This window comes from Larus michahellis, chromosome 5 (assembly GCF_964199755.1).
Source record: "Larus michahellis chromosome 5, bLarMic1.1, whole genome shotgun sequence".
Taxonomy (NCBI): Eukaryota; Metazoa; Chordata; class Aves; order Charadriiformes; family Laridae; genus Larus; species Larus michahellis.
In genome coordinates, this window is record NC_133900.1 from 86,673,271 (window position 1) to 86,696,526 (window position 23,256).

General features: G+C 41.4%; 1 long non-coding RNA gene across 1 annotated transcript; it reads right to left on the reverse strand.

Moving 5' to 3' along the window:
* Window positions 1-4,032: 4,032 nt before the first annotated feature.
* LOC141743676 (uncharacterized) lies at window positions 4,033-22,171 on the reverse strand. The gene is made up of 3 exons (XR_012587150.1): window positions 21,848-22,171; window positions 20,849-21,380; window positions 4,033-5,668 (listed from the first exon to the last, which is right to left on the reverse strand). It is a non-coding gene; the product is annotated as an uncharacterized LOC141743676 (long non-coding RNA).
* Window positions 22,172-23,256: the final 1,085 nt, after the last annotated feature.

Sequence of the window (23,256 nt, forward strand, 5' to 3'; positions counted from 1 at the left end):
GCGTGAAGCTTGCTGGCAGTCATCGCGAGAAGTCCAAAGGCCATGTCTGAAATGAGCGTCAATGCTCTTGTAGCACCTTCTTTATGCGAGAAGGTTCCTGACTCCAAGAACAGGCGCGTTCCAAGTCAATGGAGTTCCAAGTGCATGTCAGACCCTGCAGTGCCAGCGTCTGCACCCTTTTTCCTCCACGTCACACCCCAGATGAGCTACTGCTACAATCACCTTTAGGGATCTGACCTGTTTGCTGTGTTTGCTCTTTTAAACAGCGACAAAGATAGTAATTTCTTTCTGCCACTCCAAGAAAAATCAAGGCGAGGCGATGGTTAAGACTTTAAAATAAATATGACAAAGACACATATACAGTGATGACTGCTTTCCTTAAAGGAGCCTATATTTTTTAGAAATATGACAAACAAAAATTCTATTTGACACTTACGATAATAACATAAGATATAAAGATAAATTATCTTCCCTGTGGTATGCAATATATCTCAAAGTGCAGTGAATTTCAATAAATTGCAATGTATCTGTACACATTCTTTTTTTCCAGTATGTGATGAAATGCTATATTTTTTCAACTTGGTTCAATTTCCTCTAGGCTGCTACCAATAAATTGATTAAATAAACATCTATGCTGTAAATAAAACAGTGCTACCATATTCGCTGTTGTCTTGTGATGGAAGACAATTTGTTTTACTTCCATTTCCCCACCCCCAGATGAGCACGCAATACGATACCTGGGCTGTCAGTACAAGGTGAGCGGAGCAGGTTTTAGGGAGTTTTCAGTGTGATCTCAGACCTACAGGTAAATGTTTGTTAGCCTTTATGCAGGTTTTGGGTGACTGGATTAATTGTATTAGTTAAATATGAACAACATCATTTAAACATGACCTCTCCTCCTGAAACTGTAAACAAAACTCAGCTTGTTTCAACATTAAACTACACAATCACAGCGCGTTGTGTTGTCTTTAATGTTTATACAGCACCTACTGAAACGGGGCTCTAATCCTGGCTGCAGCCTCTAAGTGCTGCTCAATAGAAAAAAAAAAACAGAATGATGACTATATTAATTTTCTTTTTAGTAATTCAACCAGAACAGCTGGCATCCTGACTTCACTTATCAGCAAAAACTGAATAAGCAGACGGTTATAATGAAATCTCGTGATATTAAAACATCATTAAAGTTATGGCAGTAACTGCTATGGGTATGCTATAGAATAAAACATTTCAAAAACAAATTATGAGCTAAACAACACTCCATAAGATGACAGAATAAAGCACTTTATGAGATGCCTCGGTCAGGTAATGGTTATTTTACTCTGCTATTTTACTCACTCTGCCATAAAGGGCACCTCAGGCAACTCCACAGCTTCTGTCATCTCTTTTTGTGTTCCCGCACACTGAGGTTAGGACGATTTGCCCCCCCAAGACCAAGACAACTCTCCTGGCTTTGCTGCTGGGCTCCGAGCAGCCAGCAGGACTTATCCAGAGGGTTCTGTGACTTCCCCCCTCTGCTGCTCTCACCACGGAACGCTGTGGCCTCGGCACATCGCCACGCGCAGTCTTCGGTATGATTAAGAGGGCTTTCCCGTTGTTTGCTATTTCATCCTAGAATACCAACATTACTTTGTGCACTATAATAAAACACCATTTTCCCCAGTCATTTCTGTATTTTATGCTCCTGCTGTTCCTTCTCTTCTATAATATATAAAATATAAGTGCTACTTTTCCTGAGTTGCTAAACATACTGATCAAAGCGCAGGGAGTTTTACTATCACACACACTTCTCTGTATATTTCTACCTGATTTCTCATTGGGCTTTTTTCAGACACCCCTTTGTAGGCCTGTTGTTCCTCACATTTTTAGTGGGAACGTTTCTGCCTCCAGAGTTCTCTGCTCTCTGTGCTGAAGGGCTGGGAGGTGGCTGCCTTCAGACAGCGAACAGATGGCCCCATGTCAGCCTGCGTTTCGTTCTCTTCTTCCTAACTGGTCGTCAAAGGCCAAGCAATGCCCCAAAGAAGCATTACTGTTAAAACAACCTAAATATTTCAAGTGGAGTAAACAAGACGGCGTCGCACACTAAATCAGTATTATTTTGCCCATAGTCAAACTTCCCCCCGGTTCCCCGAGGAGACCATACGACTCGTATGACTGCTCCTTCAGTCCTGCCTGGAAATACTTGTAAGCTCCAGAATGATGACATTTACATATAAGCACAGAGAAGCAGAAAATTACAAGTGCTGAAAGGGGAAAAAGAAGTATCTTGATGAACAACACTTCATTCCAATGATCCCAACAACTTTTAGTAATAAGATGCCCTCAGCACCTACATTAAAGTCTCCTCATCCTTCATCTAATCGTGAATCAGACTGAAGGCCATGATGTAACCACATACAGGTTAACTGAGAGGCAGGAGATTTTAAGGGGAGGGGGAGAACAAATAGGTAGGCTGCTATTTGCTAGAATTGTCCCAGTATGATTTCCAGAAATCCCCTCTCAAGCATAGAGAAAGAGAAAACATTTGTGACTAAATTCAGGGCTTCAGCCACATGGCAAAAGGAGTCTTAAAACTTTGAGAACTATTATTTTTCCGCCTTTCCTTGCTCTCTCTTTGGGTTAATCCGGGGTTTCAGCAGGTTGCTGGATATACCAACTACTCCCTGACGATACAAGACTGGTGGGTGGGTACACAACAAGGACGATGGCTGAGTACGTATGATTAGAGGTCCATCTACCAGGCAGGAACACTGGTACCTTACCAGACCTTATGCAAGATAAGCTAGGGTTTTTTATCTTAAAACCCCCAAATCCTCCTTCCTATAGAAATTTGCTCTCTGCAAGGATGGAAACATTTTGTGTTCCTACAGATCTGGCTATTCTGTTCTATTTTATTTTACAATTACACTACAAAACTATACTGTATATATTACATTTACAAGCAATACATTTCTGAGCATATGTCTATAGCATAATTCTTGCTGAACAACGACTCTTGGGAATGAAATAGGGATCTTCTTTACCTTTACGTGACTATAGGAATCTCTGTAGTAAAAGCCAAGCACCAACTTTCTCAAAAAAAACCTTGGGTCTACAGGAGCCGTGAAAACTCCAGAGCACCCGATGCCTCTTTTTAAGCACAATCTGTATTTTGGAACATAATCCTGGGTCTTACCCTTTATTGCCAACAGCACTTTTATGCCCAACAGCACAGGTGGATATCAGGCCTGGGTAGAAGTGCTGCAGTGCCTGTCCTGGGACACAGCTCTACACCAAAAGAAATACAGAGCAACAATACTTGCTGCCACCGGAGACGCGTAATCATTCAGTGACTGGACAGGATTCCAGGAGTTCTGCCTGTTCCCACTTTCCAGGTAGGAAAGAATGTTGGCAAATACAGCAATTCTGCAATTTTGTGTCAATTAAGTAAGAGCGTGTCATTAGGTTGACAATCCAGTGCCAGTCAAAATATTCCAGTCTCTATTGTTTTGTTAAAAAATGAATAGGGTACCACTTCTTACTGAAAACGTTGTGAGCAAAGCGGCCATAAGAAAATCTCCTTCCTCCTCTCTACCTGGCTGGAAGCTTTGGCTGTATAAAAATAGAGATCTCTCCCTTTCCTTCTTTAATATTTTAAGTATGTATTACCATGTCTTTTTATTCTTCAGTTTCAAGGTTTCTGTAAAACTTCAGAAGATTTAGCTCACACAGGCCAAACCCACCACTTGCTACCCTGACCATCACGACCTCCCGGCCTTCCCCTTCCTCCGTGCAGACTTCTCTGCCCTGGCACCGCTGTGGAGCCAGCTCCCGTCCCGCGCCCACAGAGCACTCCCCCACATCCCAGCCTCCGATGCCCGTACAAACGAACAACAATACGGAAATACAACTGGGCCCACTACTTTCTCACAGCACCAGGAACTAAATCCTGGGTGAGAACAGAACCTAATTACTCTTGTCTTTTGACACCAGAGGATGTATAAATAGCAGGCAAAACATATATAAGAAACAAACTGAAAAAACACCAGCAAGAGCATCATTATGAACTAGAAATAATCATATTAAAAAATACTTTCCATGTTGTGAAGTTTAACTCATACACATAAACCTAAATTCTGCAAAATTCTCCTAAATTATGCAGCTAGTCTCACTAAACAAAGTCAGGCTATATATATAAAAATGAAGAGATAACACACATAAGCAAGATTTTTTAGTATTGGAACTACTAACGTGTAACGGCCTTTTTAAACTGCAGCATCGGCACCAACAGATTATTAACAATTCTTTTTAGTTGGCTTCCCTGGCCCTTATCTGAAATCCAATATGTATTTTCCATGGCCAGAACAGACTCAACTGATCCGGAAGTCAGCGGAAAGTCCCGTTCGGTTCTTCTGGGTCTTTTGAAGGACAGATTTTATCGTAGAAATTCCGTTCAGATGACTGAATGGCATCTATTCCCTGGCCTCCCCCAAGGCAGAGGCTGACTGCTAACGCTCCGTGAGCCCTGCTCCGTGAGCATTAATTTGACACAGCACTCCTCTGAGTTCTATTCCAATTCCAAACTTCTACTAGGGAAGTTTGTGCTCAGTGAAGTGAGGATCATAGTTAATTTTAGATTATTTATATCGTATCCATTGAGAAACATATTAATAGCATTAGTTTGGTTCAGTTGTGATTTTTTTTTCCCAGAAGCAGATTCTCTTTCATTTTGAAGAGGTTTAATAAAAATTAGACTGACACATTTATACAAGGAACACTGAATGTCACAGCATCCCTGATTAAACATTTAGGGTGGCATGTCAAATTCTTGGCAAAGTCTAGAATCGCTCCAATTTTCCAGAAGGGATTGGCATATACATAATGTCATCATTTATCACAAAGCTGCTGAGCTGCATTTTTAATGAAATAGAAATCTTTTACTGTGGTCATTCTACACTGTGTATATTTACATAGTATTTAAATAAAGACTAAATTTTAAGATGAACCGTAAATTGACCAATCGACAAAAGTGCAAGTTGTAGAGTCCTACTTGGCATTAAATTTAATGTGCTAATCCTATAAAATCAAAACATAAAGATAGCTTACCATTTATAGTTCCAGGAACTAATGATCAAAATACCTTTCAAACATTTTTCTTTACAACAGTATCAGGCAAAATAATGACCACCAGAGTAGAGGGAGCGTAATTTTTTCCATTCAACCCTTGATGTCACCAATAACCTTCCAAAATTTCTGTCTCTGGAGAGCTGTAGGTTACAGGTTTCAGGACAGACTCAGCTGACGTGTTCAGAGCTCACCATCCAAGAAGAAAAGGGAAATAAGGACAGACAGCAGTGAAAAAGAACACACAACCGTTTTGCGTTACCTGCTCACTCTGGTGGGGCAGAGCTAACAACAATTTGACATCTATGGGTGGAAAAAAAGTGTAAATAAAACAAGCCAAAACCACCCCAGTGTAAATCCACCAAGTCCATAGAGGTCTGCATGGCACATACCAACCACGGGACATTAACACCTGTGGTCCTTTGAGCTGCTGGGTGTCTCTTAGGAAGTGTGTCCCAGGTGTCCCATGTCCCCTGATGGTCTCCAAGGTTTAGGCTGGTAAGACGTCCCATCCACCGTGGAGTCTCCCCACTTGCTGAGCCGTTGCTGTGCTTCATACACGTCAGACCTTCATGGAGCACGAAAGAATCACAGAATCACGGAATGGCTGGGGTTGGCAGGGCCCTCTGGAGATCACCCAGTCCAGCCCCCTGCCAGAGCAGGGTCACCCAGAGCAGGTGGCACAGGAACACGTCCAGGCAGGTTTGGAATGTCTCCAGAGACGGAGACTCCCCCACCTCTCTGGGCAGCCTGTGCCAGGGCTCTGCCACCCTCACAGCAAAGAAGTTCCTCCTCGTGTTGAGATGGAACTTCCCATGATCAAGTTTGTGCCCGTTACCCCTTGTCCTGTCCCTGGGCACCACTGAAAAGAGCCTGGCCCCTTCCTCCTGACACCCTCCCTGTCAGTATTTATAAGTGTTGATAAGGTCCCCCCTCAGTCGTCTTTTTTCCAGACTGAAGATACCCAAATCCCTCAGCCTTTGTTCATCATAGAGGTGTTCCAGTCCCCTCAGCATCTTGGTGGCCCTTTTCTGTCCCCTCTTCAGCAGTTCCCTGTCCTTCTTGAGCCGGGGAGCCCAGAACTGGACCCAGCGCTCCACAAAGACAACACAGAGTAGCTGGGACCCCACTGAGAGCAGTGGAATAAAATTCTTAAAGAGTACAGGTTAAATGCAAAGCAAACCTGTAAAAGTGTTTCAACTGGAAGTTTAGGCGTTTGTTCAACAATAGCCTTGTATAATTGAATTTTCAAGGTTAAAACTAACAGCAATATTTACAATTCCCCAAGAAAGGAAAATCCCAAATTTTGACACGCTCTAAAATCACATTTGCAAATTTGATTTTTAATAATTAACTTCCTTCAAGGAAACTGAAAACAGACCTTTTACTTCCTAAACCATGTTCTACCATCACTCCCCAAGAAACCTCTGTTGTCAAAACTACAAAGACTCCTATCAGTTATTTCATCCCGATTGCAATTTCTCTCCCCACAATTTTATGTTACAGCATATGTAGAAGAATGAGCCTCTCCAGTGCAATACACCAGACAAAGAAATGATGGCTAGCGCGGTTGTTCCATCATATAAATGTTTGCTGTAATTTATCCATCAAAAGTACGAAACGTGTTTAATTATATTGTTGTACAGCTGCGCAGGAATATTTTATCCATCAGAAATGACATGTACAATGATGGCCTACTGAAGTTAAATACTATAACAAAGAAAATAATTCAAAGCAGAAAGTTCATGAATTTTCATTTTCTCTTTTAAAAAGACTGCCATAGAAAAAACCAAAGTCTATGCTGTGAAATAATTCATTTTTCAGCGCTATTAATTCCGTTTACTCGGGCATGAATACTGATGCTTTGCAGAGCACACCATATCTAAGGCTAGCCATTTCAAGGGTGAAGATGGGAGCGATTTCATTTATTACATTTCTCCTGTTTCCTTTAATATCTCTTTTGGTAGGAAGGATCATTTAGGCTTTGTTTCAGATCAGGGCTTTTTACTCTTAGTCTTCGTTACTGATGAAAATCTAGAGACCAACAGCATATTCATTTCATATTCTATAGAATAATTCATGGCTGAAAGAGTAAAGTAAAAGGAAAAAAAGAAAAAGCAAGCCTCCCTACTAAAGAGGGACATTAAGTCATTTCTCTCTGTCATTTTTTTGGCAGCTGATGTTCTATGTTTTGTAAATCATTACATCTCAAAGAGCCTGAGCCGTAGAACTAATGTAGCGGGTCAGGGAAAACAAGCAAAAGGGGCTCAGAGGAGCTGAACCCGTGTCAGCCGTTCGGCCCGTCCTGTGTCACTGCTCACCCTTCGGTTCAGCCTGCCAACCTACCGCCACCGCCGCTCACGAGGAATGCGTCCTCTCCACGCTTTCAGAGGCCTTTGCTGCAGGAACGGAAGAACTGGAGGTTTTGGAAACAAAAGGAGTACGGCGTTTTCTCGAAGCGAGTATTTTTAGAAAGACTTTGTAATAAGAGGATATAACTGAATGACTATTCGCGTTGCAGGAAGCACGGAGAGCAGCACTGAAAAACAAACCAGTAACGAGAAGCAGGAGAAGATAAAGGACAAGAAGCCGTTATTAGTTCAGACGTGTGAGGTGAGACCCTTTATTAAAAACGTGACAAAGGGCTTGAATTTGATTCTGCAAGAGATATGAGGGCAAAAAACCCCAGAGCTGAACAGGAAGAGATAAGTGTGGGAGAAGAAGGCGTATCAAGTATTCAAATGTCAGATACAAAGGAGGAAGGGACAAATTGTCCACAAGGATACGAGTAGAAAGGAGGGAAGGGGGGATTTTGATGATAAAATGGCAAGAAGGCTTACTGAGCTGCGAAAGAGGAGAGAGAGGAGTCAAGAATGACGCTGAGCAGATTAGCCAGGGCAAAGAAAACAATGAAGCTCATGCATAAAAAATCCTAGTCATTGACCTAGTCCTACTGCACCCCTTTTGTCCCCTCTCAGCCACAACGTCAGAACTGCAGCCGTGGTACTTTCAAATGCAAAACGTTACCACCGATTTCTTGAATTTGCACCGGTGCGTGTTGGAAAAGGTGCTGCTCACGCTGCCTTTACAGCAGTTTAGAGAAGGGAAACTTAACATTTTCTGTAACAGCAACTAAGGACTGATGGATGCAATAAAACTTTTATGGAAAGATATCCATCTCACAGGCACAAAACTAGTACTTAATAAAGATATATTCATTTCTGCAAACTTACAGAATATTTATCTACAAACCTCAGGACCAAATACAAATATTCCTTGAGCAGTCTTACCATGTATCTCGTTCTGTGATTTATTGATTTTGTTTGGAATGCGTTGCCTGGTCTTAAACCTAATACAGAACAAAAGGAAAATGCCACCCTAAAGGTCAAATATCCAGATTTTTTTTAGAGGTAGGAATTAAACCCAGACATATTAAATTTTTTTTTTATTTTAGCTGACAACTACATACTGTAAAGAAAACACAGTCAAATTTAGAGTGAGCTTCAGCAGGTATTAAAAAACAATTGATTAAAATTACAAGAAAACAACCCCAAATTTCTTTTGTACTTGAAACTATAAATCCATTTACTTGTAAAACTATTAACATGTTTTGGAGGCATAGGAGTGTTTCCAACCAAATGATTGGTTTTTCTGGGTACTTTTCACTGTGTGCTTTTCCAAATTTTTTGGAAATATAAAATTCACACACACCTTTGTGTTCCTAACCACTAAGATATAAAAACAGAGAGCTCCTAACATCCGACCAGTGGCATTCAGTGGGATCAATATGTCAGAAAAATGCTTCTCCTTCAAGCAAGATGAAAGAATTAACACTGCCTTTTCCCCACAGCTTCTGTTTATAGTTCCCTTGAGGCACCTCAGGAGAGGCAGGACTGCTTGTGGCAACATTAAGTTCAGCACTAGGGGCGGCAGAAAACTGCTCCTGAACCTGCGCAGGCAAATGAGACCGCGTGAGATACGTATATATCACATATATACTTATATACACACACGCACAGGGCATCACCTACACAGTAATCTATTTCAACCCAAGTTTCCCCCTTTTGAAGCAGTACGTCAAGCCTGTTACTTCACAAGGTCTCTGCAATAAGACTCTCTCGTTCACAGACGTGGGAACGGACCTTGAACGCCTGGAAAATACAGCCCAGGCATCGCCTATAGCAAGGATCAGGGAGCGGCCAAAGCCCAGCTAGAGCCGGTCGCCTTCTCTACCTGCCGTCAGACACTGAAAGGTGCAAACAAAAAGAGAACGAGCATGCTTGCTCAAGAGACCAGAATCTCCTGTGCATCGGTATAACACAGGGTATTTACGGTTTCATTCGTTTTAAAAGATAAGGAGATAATTATTTCGCATTTTAAATTAGCATAAAGTAGTAAAAGTGAAGCTCTGCAGATGTTCACTTTGTTTCTGTACCCATATTTCTGCTCCTTGATGTTCAATATAATGTCATATGTTCAAGTTTTTGGTTATCCAGGGAAAGTCCTGAGGACCCTTAACCGTACTTTATAGGTTTACTTTAAATAAGCATAGCAAGGTATTTCTAGAAAGGTCCAAGTTTCTGAGTTTTCCAAAAAAGTCTGTTCTCATACACAGAAAAGAACATATCTTTTAAATTCCTACTATTTAATTTTAGGCGAGTAAGAAAGGATGCCTTTGGCTTTGGGGAACCACCTTGGCATTTTCCACAAGTATTAAAAGAAGACGGCGTTACCAGCAATGCAGAGACTTACAGCTTCAGGAGGCTCACCAGCCTCCATGGTTATTTACTGTGCAGAAGAAAAGCAGTATTAAGTGGATAATGATACGTGGTAGAATTTAATAATAATAACATTTTCTTGGAATTTTTTGACCATTTAATAAAAGATATAAATACTTATTAAAATTTAGAACATTATTAGAAAGGAAAAATAAGGAAGCTTTGCACTTCTCTGGAAATTTCTAAGGGATTTATTTATCAAGATATGAAAAAAATAATATTAGATCAGCAAAGAGTCTTCCAAAAGCATAACAGCACCAGAGAATATGATTTCTTAAAAGCTGGACTAATACAGTCATCAAAGCACTACATTCCTAACTGCATCTTCTTGCTGGAAGCTGAACCTGTACGCATACCTGAGGGACATGTCCTTAAACAGTTTGTGTCCTATCGGTCTGTCCTGTAATCGACACACTTCTTTACCTTTAAATTAAAGCGGTTTTATTCCGAGACGTAAAAGCCTCCCCGGTCCCTGCCAGTATAACTCTGCACACAGGAACAGTGATGGTCAGAGGCCTTCCCTGTGGTGAGCTACCAGCAGCGCCTACACAGTGACAGCTCGTTTCTGCAACACAGAAATCATGACCAGGAACATTTTGGTTCATTTTGGTGGGTGGCGGTATTTGAGTGTGTGCCATATACGCATACAGGAGAGTGTGAATACACCGAACCACATATTTTTATATATATATATATATATGCAGATATATACATTTTCACTCAAAGGAACAGTGAAGAACTTAAACGAATGATCAACATTTCAAGTAAATAGATAAAAGCGATTACCATTGTGAGATGGGGCCTCCAACAACCCGTCTGCTGAGACGGGTATAAAGGAACCTGTCTGGACAACAGCCTTAACAATATCATAAAAACTACACCAAAGAACTGAACTGATGGACAAGCTGCTTTGGAATAAAAAGAAACAATTACAAATGTAATTTCAGCAAAGCTCTTTCTAACTGTACTCTACAGAGAATGAAAAACCTCTGCTCTGATGAGAAACTCTGTAAAACTTATTCTGTGGCTTCACTGCGGGCTTTGTTTAAAGCCCATTTACAGCAGCGGCAGGATCCCAGCTCACTTCAGGGCTGTCAGAGCACGGCGTATTTTGCTGAAAGAGGAGAGAGACAAAAGACTCCTCTTCTAATTTCTGTCACTGAATAGTAGAACTGTAGAACTGTGAGTTTCACCCTCGGTGTTTCCTAGTATTATTTTTTTTTTTAAGGCAATGGTTTTAATTATCTATAATTTTGACAAAATAGAATTGTTAAGGCTGAAATTTTCCATGCAAGATTACTTTAATTGGTTTTGTCTTGATTTTAGCAAAAACAGTTCAGAGAAGATGTGCTGTTCCCTAATATTAAAAGAAATTCTTATTGATGATTGATTCTCAACAGCCATAAATTGGAAAGCTACAGAAATACTGTGCTTTCAGAGCAGGCAGCTAAAATATAGCAGGGAATGTTCTCACAAGAAGCACGAGCTACCTGTGCCCACGGAAGTCTGCCCAAATTACCTGCTTTTACAAATGCAATCCTCACGTGCTTGGAAAAGACAGCCTTCCTGTAACTGCTCCATCTCACTTGTGCCAAGAGTGCTCCGGGCTGAGGCAGCCGGGTATTGTCCCGGCAGCATCCGAGGTAAGACCCAAGGCTGCTAACTAACAGCGGCAACGGGAGCCCGTCTCCCCAGCCTCCGTTCCTCCTGCCTTCCCCAAGCCCAGCTGCTCCAGAACAAACCCGGGGTTACAGCAACAACAGAAAAACAGTCTCACAACCAAAGCAGCTGAATGAGCACCCACAGAACTAAATCCTATTCTTTCCTTAGCTGCTGAATTCCTATGTGCTAATGAACAAGCCATTTAAAATAGTCTTTTCATGGATGGCCGTTGAATACGGACTCATAATTGGTGATCACCTGATTTCTGACCTACGATCCCGATACGCAGACATACTGAACGCTGACACCTGCAGCAGCAGCCAGCAGGAGCTTTGCTTCAAGCCACCGCACCATCGAGCTATTTGCAATGCTAAATAGTCTGGAGAGCAGGTCACGGGCAGCTCCTTTGTCACCCAAACTGAATGGTGTGTTGACCTTCATCCCCGTGTACTACAGTATACGACAGTGTGTCACCCCCTCCTCGTGCAAGGCGACCCAAAAAGAAGTATTTTTGAACCAAATAAAGCAGGGATGTTTGGCACAGAAAGGCAAGGCAAGACATTGTTGGAAATTCTGGAGTTGGGATAGGTTGATACAATGCAAATGGAAGTAGAGAAAAGCAAAAAGAAATTCACAAATTCTTCTGTTGAATCCAATCCCATTTTAAGCCTTTCTTCAGGAAAAGCAATGTAAAAAAACAATAAAAATGCCCTGGGCATTTTATGACGTGAAGGCGGATTGAATGATAAACGATGCTCCTTCCTTCCTGAAGTTCACAATTACTGTACGGCACACCAATGAACCACCAAAAAGACAGGAAAAAATATCTCAATCCAACTCTCTCTCCTAGGAAGGGATTTTCTACGGAAAGAGAACTGACTTCTACCCGCTCTCCACACCATAATAGCTGGAAGATCTTTGATTTTTCTTTAACTACTGCATATTCACCCATATTTTAATGTAGTACAAATGACTGGTGCAAATACGGGCATTTTGTTAACTTTGTCACTTTTTTAACTAATATTGCCTATAGTTATGCTTGTTACTAATTAAATACGCAGCAAATGCAATATGTCCCTTTAAATGACATTTTCCTTCCTGCAGTAATGAAAGTGAACGAAATACCTTTTTTCCTCTGTAGTAATTCTGCTCATCTTTTAAATCTAGGCTCAGCGGAAGTGTTGTACATAACTGCCTCTACAAACGGCTTTCCTTCTCTTCAGAAGGACAGGTTCTCTTAATTTCGTTTCTCCTGTTGCTTTTAACCTTCTCTTGCCATCAGGATACAAACCACCCTTTTCCTCTGGAGCTGGGAAATACAGGCTGCCCTTAAGCGTCATTTCATGACGCAAGGTTACTAAGCGCGAAGTCACCCTCAGCTCTGCAGCTGGCAGCTGTTGGAACTGCAAGAGCCTGAGCAGGACCATTCTTGCTCACTGCTTTGAGCTTCAGGCTTCAAAAATCTTCAGACTCAACGTGGAGTTTGGTTAAAATCAACAATTTTTGCCAATTCTTGTCAACAAATCTAGGCTATTAATTACTTTCCAAGGCTTTTGACAAAGCAGATTAACCTAAACTTAAATCAGCAGGGAAATCTCAGATTACCTGAAGCAGACACAATATTGAATTTCACAAAAATCATCAAGAAAGTCTCGAGTCAAGGCAGACGATCACACTTCTGTGATGTGAGCAAACCACGACTCTGTGCTCATGCTGCAAATGTGCTTCAAAAACAGATCTATAAAAGGAAAATACACAATTGGCAAAGCTGCAAGTCAAAATTAATCAGGTCATTAGTTCAGAAACCCAAAGGAGAGCTTAATTAGATATGAATTATCTAATAATTGTGAGTATCTCTGATGTGCATTTGTTTGGACACCTATTACGAAGGGTCCCTATCACTGTTCTAACCTTACAGCTAAATCCAGGAACATCCCCCCTGAGTCCCGTGTCGGCTTCCAGCTATCTGCGTGTTACATTCTCATTCTTAGCTGTCAACGTGAATATCAACAGAGCTGAGTTCTTTGTAAAGCATTTCTAGCAAATTTTTAGCGGTTGTATTTCTTGTTTTCAAGTACGTTTGGGTTGAATAAGTTTGACCCTACTTCTTTAGATGTCTTGCAGCCTCAGGTACCCACTCCTGTCCCTGGTTATTTTGGCTAACGTCATTTTGGCTATATTTTGGCTAATGTCATTCCAACACCAGCCCGAAAGCTCGGCTCTTTCTATGTCTATGCTAAATATTCCCAGGCACAGCAAAGTTTCACCTTCCTTTCAGCTGTTCACCAACACTTCTCTGTCTGACATAAAATCTAACTTCAAACTTGGGATACTGTCAAATTTCAACACAGCAGATAGGAATATAAAAATATAAAATATGCACAGTAGCTTTTGTATAGTCAGCTAATACATTTCTGCCTGTTAGGCTCCGAATTTACCTTATCCAGGATCCAAATACGTCAGTAAAAGGAAGAACTCACACATTGCCCCTCTAGAAGGAGTAAGCAATACATGCAAGCTATGCATTTAGATAAAAAAATTACTTGGACTGCTAAAGGTAGAAATCTACCGCTGTATTTTTGGTACGTATCTAAACAAATGCCTGATTTTCAGCACTCAAAATTGCCATGTGGGGAAAATACGCTGGTGCTACTTACTATCAAATACAGATTAGTGAACTAAACTGGATGTTTGCAAACATTAAATGCAGTATTCTTTTCCTATAGGTACCAAGAGGTATCATTCAATTTTTCTCAAAAGACTTATTTATGAGTAGATTAAGGCAAGACCGTGTCACTATAGCAGGTGGGTGTGAAAGAACTTTCAGGGTCTCCAACAACCCCCAGCCTCTCTGTTTCTGGTATTACAGTTCTCTTAGACCGAAATTTTAGCCTCTCTTCATCTCAGGGCAGCTGCTGTATCGTAGTGAAGTGTCGTGGTTTGGGACGGACCGGCCACCGAACTCGTCACCTCGAAGACAGTGCTGGAACAGAAAGCTGCCTATGGTGCGTGGGGCACCATGGAGGGGCACGTCCGACGCCTGCCTGAGGCTGGGGGCTTATATTCTACTGCACGGAAAATTAAACAGAGAAAAAGTAAGGCTGAAAAGAAAAAAAAAAAAGGATAGTTTCCCTTAAACTTAGATGAGATGTTACGAAGAAATAATCAAGCTGGAACTTATTTGAACTTCTCTGTCTAAATCAATAGTGGAGTAGTCTGTCTTTGCAGTGATAAGACGGGAAGATTCAGCCTTTCTATTGGGCTCAAGGCAGAAGCCACAGGTTGAAGTGTAATCAAAAATTATCTCCTAGCTCTTTCTTTTTTTTTTTCCCCTCCTAGAGATGAAGCTTCAATCGATGGTCTCAGAGCTTCAGATTATCTGTCAGACAGGGAAAAGCTGTCTCAAGCAGCAAGAACCTCTAATCAAATATTGACAGATGAGATGTTCTGGGTGATAAAAATAGATTTAAAATCCAAAGTGACATTTTTTGATTAGAATCATAGCCTAACTGTTAAAGTCATGATGTAAGATAAACGATACAGTCTAAGCCTTCCAATCAATTTATTACCTTTCCTAAATATAATGAATATGAGTTTTCTGCTTAAGCCAAGGTCAAATCCACACAAATTAACCTAAATAGCTTCATATTTTTCTCTAGATTGATAAAAAGACATCTGTTCATTATAAAAACAACTTCTACTTGATTTGAAAAAGTTACAACTTTGAAACATATATAGAGAGAATAGGCAATACGAGTAGAAATGGTCATACTCTACAACCTTTAACTCGTGTACCATTCTAACTGAACCCATGGCAACACTGTAGTATTTAACAGCTCACCTAGAGAGACTCCTCTAACTAGAAAACATCGATCAGCTTCAAAACTCAGTTAAAACTTCGCTTAAATTAATGCAGTAAACTGCACTGTCCACAGGAGCATGTTAGCTAGCAGAGAAGAAACCACGACTTAAACCAGAAAAAAACTGCCACCAACTAACCACTGAAAAATTCAACAAAAATGAAAAGAGTTCTACCTACTCAGAATTAAACAGCTTTAATAAATATCCAGCTTGAACTGGTGGGCACACAGTTCACAGCTCCTAGCATAAGCCTACTAACAGATGCTCTTGGAGGAAAAAAGGGAGAAGCATTTCTTCAAACAGACCCCCCTTTACAGCACTGGTATTGAACCAAACGGGCTTACATTCATATAGAAGTGTTACACTTCACATGGGAATGATGACCTGATGCTGTTATAAGAGCATTTAAGCCCATGCATCGTTTGACTTCCTAAAAGCACGGGACGCTTTAAAGGTTAAAAAACCAAAATTCATATACCTAACTGTTCCCACGTTTGGTGTGGGGTTCCTGGAGACCACAGCCACTGTCAAAGGGGAGTTCAGGAAACCTGCAGCAGTGTGGGAATCCAGGGGAGAGGAGAAGGAAGACGCAGGGCTGCCATTTTTTACAGATGCACCACATCCTGCACACGGCGCTTCAGCCCAGGAAACATCCTCCAGCAGGACCGTGATGAGCAATCGTCAGCCGAAGGATGCAACCTCAGCCAAGGTCAACGTGAAGCGGCACTTCAGAGAAAGAGGGAGTGTTGAAGAACGGAGGTAGTTTATGCCGGGAACGGAGACATGGTCGACTGGGTGCCATACGTGGAGGATGTATCGTAGGCATGCAGCAGCGACAACCCATTGGGAGGTGGATGGCCCAACGTACATCCCACAATATCTCGTTTGCTATTTGATGTACGTCCCAAACGGCAGTATACGGGGGAACTGAGAAATGCACAGATTTTTGTGACCGAGTTCATCAGTGCTGCTCGAAGAAAGGAGAGTAAAAAGCCAGAATTCAGGGTAAGACAAACGGAGGAGGAAGCTGTGCTCTGGAGTCATGGGACATAAGTCAACATAGGTCAGTATACCGAGGCCATACCTACCTGGCCGATACTACGACTGAAAAATCCAGCTATGGTTCCATACAGTTATTATAAAACATTTTGGTTTTATAGGCTGAATGCGTTATAGAACGCATGGGAACTTAAAGTGGATTCGGATTGATGAAGTATTTTCAAAGCAAAGCACTGCAGTCGTATTCTAACTCACACAAGAAAATGCAATAGTAGACTAACTTTGCTTTGAACTGTTCAAATGGTACACAAAATAGACATCTACATTTTCACGCAATGATGTGCTAACTCAAACTCAGTATCAGTTAACCTAGGATATGATAGAATAAACTTGACCTTTTCAATTTTATTAAAAAAAAATTGGTTTGGTATAAACACTGTGCAAGCAATCAACAAATTTAACATTCTGAGCAATCATTAGATAGTTTAAAAATTGAACATATATACCTATTGCGTGTGTATAAAAATATTTAAAAATTGAGTTCACAACTATATAAGCAATAATTTAAATGAAAGGGTTTTTTTGTTTATGAAAATACAATCAAAAGAATAGAATGAAAACCATCAAAGCTAAAATAATAATTATAATAATAACCACAATAATAATCCTATTATGGGACACTAGGGCAGTACCAGCATTTAACAATTGTCAGGAGAAACACGTTCTCCTCTCCAGCCTCCTAACAACATTCAAATCAAACATTATTGAGAGAAAGAAAGCAGTCTAACACCAGCACAGAAGACAATTCCCTATATTTTCGCCATCATTCATCAAGAAAAAAAATTTTTGAGTGCATCAAAATAATTCTGGCAAGCCATGACTTGCAATATTGTGCATATCCAAAATTTAACTAAAAACTTTGGCCTGTGATTTCCCCCTGGCAATACTCACGAAGATTTTATCTGCTTTGCCTGTTGATAGGCTTTGCTGTTACAAGACCCTCGTGCTTCTTATAAGCAAAACTCACCAATGAATTAAGTCTCACAGCACCCATTTTCAGCAGGAAAAGGACATCCAGTTGACAGATAGGGAATTGCACGAGTTCACCAAAGTCAAATCAAGGTCATATGTAGTCAGCTGTAGAATTGCCACTGAATTCAAGATTCACCTCAAACTACAATAAAGCTCACGTTAAATTGAGAGGAGGCAAATTTGCTTCAGTCTCCAGATTCCCAGTGCTGGGCACTAACTTCCAGCTACGATGTTTTTGAATTAACAAAATTGGCTTGAATTAGAAAAAATCAATGGCTTGATCTTTTTTTTCTCCCTTGAACAGGTGGTTGCCGACACTGCTCAGTTTGAGAAATAAACCAGCGACCATAAAGGAATTAAGAGAAAAAATTAGTAACAGAGGGCTTAAACTGAGCTACTCCAATTCTCACCCGAGCAATTCCACAGCGTGGTTGCTCTGACAACTGCATCCACTGCGCAGGGGTTTATTTCACTACACTTCATCGGCACCTCACCCAGGTGACGCTCTGATTCTGACGCTCTGAGCGTCTGACACTCTGAGCGACCCAGGTGACGCTCTGATTTCGCCACAGTGTAAACTGGGTTAGATGAAGAGCAAGTGCGGCAAAGGCCCGTCATGTGGATGACTCTTCTATCCAGGGTTCGAAGGACTAGTGTTACAGAAACAAACGTTTTAAACATTTTGGAGCCATAAATTATATATTTTCTAAGTCTTTTTCACCCAGTGAAGAAACACACTAATTTTCACAGTTCTGTTACACACGCATTACCTCATATGGGTACGCAAAGGCCCTTCTGCAAATCTCTCCTGTGCTCTTCTTCTAGCTAGCCTACAGCCAGTACAGAACCACAGCCCGAGTGCTGGTGGAAAGAAGGGGGTTGGTGTTTCTTTTAAAAAGCGTACTTAAAAGATGCACTGGAAACATGCACTTGCTTTTTCCTGCATGAACTTTTAGACAGAGATACAGTGAAAATTTGCCTTCTAATTTATGTGTTCCGATACAGATTCTCGCTTATCTCCCGCCCAATAGCTTTTGTGGAAGTTTAGCACCATGCATGCACTTAATGGAAGTGATGCAGATAGTTTCCTTGTTCTTTCAAGCTTTCTTTCTTTTTCGGACCAGTTATCCCCACAGCATTTGGTTAATCAGCACATACCTACTCTGGCTCTCTCTACAAGGCAACGGACTGTCAAATAAACTGGATAATTACTACTTCCTGATCTTAGTGCTATTATTCTATAGTTCCAATTTTGATAGTTTACCACATAACATTCACAGCCTAAGGTACACCATTCATAAAATAATATATCATATAAGCAGGAATGTGCTTTATCTTCACCTGAAAGCATATACGTTTTTTTTTTATCCACATACATTCAAATTCCAAAGGCATTTCTATCTCTGACTGCAATTCACTCAACAGTTTTGATATTTCACTCAAAATTAGTTTTTATTATGAGATACTAGCAATCCCATTTCTCCAGCATTATTTTGTATTTCTTCCCAAACTACGTACATCACCTGTTTGTTCAGCTGGGCGCGTTCGCTAAGGCTTGTATCTTCAGGTAAATGCTAAGAATGTGAATTCCTCCACTGTGTAGAAATTGGCCATCTACCGAGCAAAACTCCGAGGTTACCTATGGAAGGTTTCGGAAGGTTTCCAACGGCAGGCAGAGTTTGGAACGCTCTTCAGCGCCATCCCCGCAGGGGCAGGTCTATGGGGTCCCCAAGCAACGCCGTGTCCTCCCTCGGGCCCCCCCACTTTTCACTGCCCCCGCCGACCAACAAGCCCAACAAGTCTGATAGTGCTGATTGTGTGACAGGCGTGGGGTGTCATGGGCTGCACACACAGTCTGTCCAGGTGACCAACACCTCTCCCAACACTGGGTGACTCTCCTGGGCTTACTGAGGCCATCCGACCCCCCAGCTGGAAGGCAGTGCCGGGGCACTCGTCCATACTCCCACCTAAACAGCCGAGCAAACAGAGACCCAGACCCTCGTGTGGACGATGAGGCTGGGGTGAGTTACAAGCCAAGTGCCCAGTTAATTGGGCAGTAGAAACACGCCACTAAGCACCAGGACCGATTCGAGGGCCCCTTGCAAACGCCAGCGGAATTCTCACTGCGGATAAAGGACCCGCAGCTGTTTTAGCCTGGATCCTGACAGAGAGCAGAGCGAAGTAAGGTAAACAAACAGAGGCAGGTTTTTGGCTTTCTTCTAGAAACAACCCAAACAAAACAACCTTTTCATACCTTCACGTCTTCCAATCAAAAAATTAATTAAGGTGTTATTTAAACTGACATAGATAAATAGCGCAAAAGATTGCAAGGACGTTTACTTAATTAAAAATGAGGCTTATTTTACAAACCAGACTTCAATTCAGCTTAAGTGAATTCAAACCAATTAGAATTGCTGTATTTCCTATCTTTATATAAGGCGCTGGATGCATCTGAAAAGCTCCTTACTTACGATCTCCGAGCATGCCACATCACCTGATAAAGCTATGGGCCATGTTGCTTCAAGAAATGTTAAGCAGAATTCCATTAGCCGTTATGAAATGGTCTGTTAAGGAAAAAATATGGTGCCGTGTGACTGATGACTGTACCTTTCGAGAAGACTTGGAGATAATTCTTGACTTATTCTCATTGGGCAACACAAATACTTATGACATCTTTGGTGCCAGTTTAGCAATTTCTGCTACACAACGGCATTTTTTTTCATCTGCGTAGAGAACTCATTGGCAGGCAACAACAAACGTCTGGATGGTGACACAGGCACTGTTTAAACTTTCATGAGTTAATACAGCTCTTGGGTTAAATTTTTGCTCATGTAAGCAAAGCTGTACAGTGGTACCACGCTTCTACGAACAACTTAAATTCTTTTCCTTTACACTAGCAACCAATTTGGTGGTTCTTCTTTTTTTTGCTTTTTTAAATTAAGAATAATGTTAACATGAGAGAAATCAAAAGTAAGTTCAACAAAGACGATAACAACATGAAGTTGCCCGGTAGTTTTTTTGACATTTGGAAATGCCATTCTCACCACTATGGCATGCGTCAAAACACCGGGGTACCCAGAGCTCCGATTGCCTTACAGTGATTTATTGTAAGCAGTAATTCTGCATCCCTAGCAGCTGCTGGGGCAAGGCTGTGCTCGAGGCCTGTGCACATTCATGTTGGAATTAATGGAGCAGCAGCTCGTGCTGCTGCGAACAGCTGGGGGTGCTTAACTTGTTTTCCTCCGCAGAATTTTTGTATTTCATTTATTTCTGGCAATTATGGAACGCGATAAAAGAGAGTATAGTGAATGAAGAGAAATGGAGCTACGTAAAACAGGAAAATCTGGAGCTAGGTCAACAAAACACGCTCCTCTGACGATGTAGGTGATTTACGTTTATATTTTACACCATTTTACCTGTTGGTGAGGAGCGGGACGAGGGATGCGGAGGGTGTTCCCGCAGCTGGAGAGGGGCTGGGGGCAGCTGCCGAGGCTGGGACCTCTGTGGTGCTCCATGCAGGGACAGCGGGTTCTGCAGCTGCCCAGTTCCCTGCGGAACCTCCCTTCTCTCATGAATATTCCTTTATTCCGCGCATCTCCTCCAAAGGGGCTGGCAGCATCACCGGATCCTGTCTAGCACTCTTCAGGGTGCGACTCGCAAAGGCTGTTTGCGGCAGCTGAAGCGCTGCACTGATGGCGTATCGCCGGGGCACGCTTTGATTGCTCTCCCTCTTCCTCAGGCTTTTCAAATGAAGGCAGCAGCTGCATTTTGCCATTCACAGCCATCTATGCCTACAGGCTCGTGTTTCCTGTCAAAAGCTGGAACCAGTGATTGTATATGATTTTTGTTCTTCAGTTTAATCGTACATCACCGATATGTTTTCATAGCATTTTCCATCTAGTAATGACTCTATTGATCCATTCTTCGGTCTTTCATCTTTCCATGCACCTAAGCACATTGTAACAAACTTCAGCTGATCACTTTGTACCTTAAATGGCACATAAATATATATTATAGAGCTACTCAATAATCACTCAATATCAACAGTCTGACTATCCAGGGGCCCGAGACAGAGCCAGGCATCCTTAACTGTCACTGGAAATAATTACAGCTAAAAAGGAACAGAGCTAAGTTGCTGCCATCTGCTTGGGCTGCTTCCCATTGCAGAACCAAAATGAAAAGAAAAGAAAGAAATGAAAAAAAATAAGAAAATAGGAAAGAAAAATAAGCCTGTAACAACAGGAATCGGTAAAAAAAAATTACTTTCCTTTTTCTTAGTAAGAATATTAATTCACGTGTAGTGAATTTAACCTTTAAATTTATCTTTTCAAAACATATTGTTTGACAATTAAGAACTTTATGCTCTTACATAGACATCCTCATCAAGATAATCTGTAATATCTAAATATACTTACTTTCCTCTGACATACTGTCCTCTTTCTCTCTGACGGTTTTCCGAAGAATCAGAGATACCTGTGTTGAAAGGAAAGCTGCTTCTACCGCATCCACACTTTCAGTTTCTATCACATTCTGCTGCTACTCAGCCCACGGTGCCGGATTTCTAATATTGCTAATATCACTTCCATAGCAACACCCTAAGATATCCTAAACTCGGCATTATGGCTTTATTCCTCCATTGTGTAAGGAGGAGCCGATTTCAAAAGGCAGCTCTTATTACAACATACGAATATACATCATCACCGTAAGTCACTGCCAGCGGGATACAGAGCGCGCCTTTCAGAGTACTGTAAACTGGTCTCCCAAAAAAGTTGTCCCTCTTCAAATCTGACCAAGAACAAAGAACTTGTTTTGTCAGTGGTGTTCGGAACAGATTTCCCCAGCCGCCCTTAAAGAGGGTGGCATATAACCACAGGTATTCGGTTTCTAAGGAAGACAACGTTACTTGCATTTTTCACAAGCTGGATTCAGGCCATCGCACACTGGATTGAACACAGTGCAAAACGAAGGGAAAATCTGGGTCCATCCTTTGAGCTGTAAATATTAAGAACGCACAAAGAACAGAATGAATAAATGAATGAATGAGAAGGAATTCAACTTCAAACGGTGGCGAGATAATTTTATCAATAAATCTTTTTACTTTTAAACACAAAATGTAATACATTAAGCAGAACACACATCATTTTGATCAGCACTCCGGCATATCTTATGATATATAATGACTAAGGGCAAACGCGCTCCACTTGTCACTTGCTGGCTGGAATCCCAAGTGAAATGCAACGGGAGGGTAAGTCCAGCAGCCCTGGACAGGCTGTACCACCACCTCCTGCCCAGATGGCTGTAGCTCACAAATAAAAGATGGCGCTTTAAGACTAACTAAAGCTATGTTAGTTTTTCATTGGCAACAGTCAAGACCACAGAGGAAAATCTCTCTCCTCTGGTCTCAACACAGGCTTTCTGTGGGTTTCATCGGGAAAGCCGTGAAGTAGCGTGCGGAAAAGGAAGACCCAGCTGTCCATTTCTCAGGCATTCAAGGACATTCCTCTTCCAGCTCTAGATTAAAAGGGAAGGTTCTGCAAGGATGAATTCAAGGTCAAAAATCAGAAAAAGGAATGAGCAGCTTTCAGCAGGGAATACTTCAGGATCTGTAGTAGCACCTGCTCTGTCCAATATATTCACAACTTGTCTGGGAAGGTGACGAACAAAGATTCACAATACGCGGTTATTCAGGATAGTGACAGTAAGAGCGAACTGTGAACAATTTCAGGGGCAAAAAAACCCATAAAAATGACTGAGCAATTGTGCCATAAAATGGCAGGTAAAATTAGACATAGCAAGATAGATACGCAGTGATGCATATGGAAAA